Here is a 2,500-nt window from a genome sequence, read left to right as displayed (position 1 = left end):
CGCGCGCGGAGACGGCCGCCTTTTTCTCTCTCTCCCCTTACCGACCGACCGCCCGGCCGGCCGGCGACGGAGAGAGAGAGACGGAGAGCCCCATCCCGGAGACGAGAACCGAAAAGGGAAGCGCGGCAGAGACGGCCCCGCGCGGGAGGACCGGCCGGGCGGCGGCGGCGTGTGCGACGGCCTCGGCGAAGGGGAGAGAGAGGGGAGCGACGGCGCCCTTCGGGCGCGCCCCGAGACCGAGACAGAAGAGGAGGGGAGGGGGGGGCGCGGGCGAAGGGAGAGGAGGGGGGCCGGAACCCCCCCCCCGTCCCCGGCGCTCTCGCCTCGCGCGCGCGGCAGCACGGCACGGTACCGCCGCGGTACCCACCCGCAGACAGCCGCCCGCGCGGGGGGGAAGGCCGGGGGCGAGGCCCGCGCCTCGCCTCCCCTTCTCGCCCCTCTCTCCCTTGCTCTCTTTCTCTCTCGGCCCTCGCTCGGCGGCGCCTTTCGACGCCGTCTCTCGCTCTCCCCGAGGCCGCCGCGCCGCCGCATCCGCGGCGCGGCCCCGCGGCGAGGACGAGCTCCGCCCCAGCGGCTCGCTCCGGGAGCGGGGAGCTACGGAGCGCTCCCCGAGTCTGCATTTAGGGGGACGAAGGCCCTCGCGCGGCGGCGACGACGACCGCGGCGACGCCCGCCGGGCCCGCAGGGAAGGGATCGAGGCCCGCCGAGGGAAACGCTTCCCTCGCCGAACACCCCTGACCGCCTTCCCTCCGGCCACCGGCGGCACGCCGCCGCCGCCGCCGCCGCCCGCCGCGGGCGACGGGCCTGCGAGGCGACCCCAGCCGCGCCGCCGGGGTGGCCCCCGGACGGCGATTGATCGTCAAGCGACGCTCAGACAGGCGTAGCCCCGGGAGGAACCCGGGGCCGCAAGTGCGTTCGAAGTGTCGATGATCAATGTGTCCTGCAATTCACATTAATTCTCGCAGCTAGCTGCGTTCTTCATCGACGCACGAGCCGAGTGATCCACCGCTAAGAGTTGTCTGCCTTTCGGGCACCGCTCACGCCAGAGCGGCCCCTTTTTTGGTTTAGGACAATGCCGCCGAGGACGCGCGGGCGCGCGCCTGGCTTCCGAGACCGTACGAGCACACGGAAAACGGGAGGAAAAAAAAGGAAAAAAACAAACCCACTCTCCGAAGGCCGGCCAAGAGGCGGGGGAGCCCGCGCCCCCGACCGCCTCCCCCCGCGAGGGGAGACGCCGACCTCACCCACGCCGTCCTTCGGAGGCGGCCCAGGCGCCCGGGCTCGGCCCGGCCTCCGCGCGGAGGGCCGGGCGGCGCGCGCCGGACACGCGGGGGGCACAGGGCGGCCCGCCCGCTTCTCGCTTTCACGGGACGACGCGCACAACGCACACGGCACGCGGCCGGGGGCGCGCGGCCGTCGGCCCCCGCGCCGCGCCGGCTCTCCCCTCGGCCCCGACGCCGCGGGCCTGGCGCGGAGCGCCGCCGCGCCGCCGCGCGGCCGGCGTTGTCTCTCTCTTCCCCCCACCACCACGGGCACGGGCCTTTCCCCTGGGCTCGAGACGGGCACGCGACGGCGACCGGCACAGCCCGCCGGCACGCCTCCCGCGGGACCGCTCCCCCGCCGGGCGGGCGGGCGAGCGACCGGCGGACGCGCTCCGCCGCCGGCCCCGGAGGCGGGCGCCACCGAGAGCCGAGCCGGCGTCGCCTGCGCCCGAGGCCTGCCGGACGGCAGACCCGGCCGCCGCCGGGGCGGCACGCGCCCGGGACCGCCGCCGCCGCCTCGCACCGCCGGGGCCCCTCGCCTCGGGCACGCGCCCGGCGGAAGGCGCCGCGGCGGCTGAGCCGGGGGGCAACGCCCGCTCTCCTCGTTCGCACGCGGAGACCGGGCGGGGAGGAGCGCCCCCGCGGCCGCCCCCGCACGCCTTCCTGCGCGGCCCACACGCGGCCGCGCGGGCAAGGGCGACGGAGGCGAGGCGACGAGCGGAGCCCGGGACGGGACCGCCGCCGGCCGACGGCGGGCGCCGTCCGGCCGACCGTCCCCGCAGGGAGGGACACCCGTCGAGCGGCGCCGCCGCCGCTCGCCACGGGGTCGCCCGCGCTCGCGGGCCTCCGCCGCCGGAGGGCCCGCCGAGCGCTCGCCCCCCCCCCCACCGGCGGGCGGGGCGGTCGAGCCAGGGGACGGCCGGCGGACGACGGCGCCGCCGCGCCGCGCCTTCGAGGAAGGAAAGGCCGTCGAGGGGAAGAGAGGCGCCGGACGCGCCGGACGCGGCGCCGCCGCGCGCGCCAGAGACCGCGGCGGCGGGCCCAGGAGAGAGAGCGCGGGCGGGCCCCGGCGGCCGTCGCCCCGCGGCCGAGGAAGGGGCAGAGAGCGCGCGCTCTCTGCCGGGCGTCGCCCGTTACCACGAGGCGGGCGGGTCGGCCCCCGCGGCCGACCGCGCGCCGCGGCCTCTCCGCCGAGGCCGGGCCACGGAGAGGGGGGGGCAGGGCGCCCCTCCCCGGCG

At 79.0% G+C, this 2,500-nt stretch overlaps 1 non-coding gene across 1 annotated transcript; it reads right to left on the bottom strand.

Moving 5' to 3' along the window:
* Positions 1 to 864: 864 nt before the first annotated feature.
* On the bottom strand, positions 865 to 1,017 carry LOC129134650 (5.8S ribosomal RNA). Its single transcript, XR_008536193.1, has one exon. It is a non-coding gene; the product is annotated as a 5.8S ribosomal RNA (ribosomal RNA).
* Positions 1,018 to 2,500: the final 1,483 nt, after the last annotated feature.

This window comes from Agelaius phoeniceus, unplaced genomic scaffold, assembly GCF_051311805.1.
Source record: "Agelaius phoeniceus isolate bAgePho1 unplaced genomic scaffold, bAgePho1.hap1 Scaffold_263, whole genome shotgun sequence".
NCBI lineage: Eukaryota > Metazoa > Chordata > Aves > Passeriformes > Icteridae > Agelaius > Agelaius phoeniceus.
The sequence above is the reverse complement of the archived record's forward strand: the minus strand, read 5'-3'. Positions and strand labels throughout refer to the sequence as shown.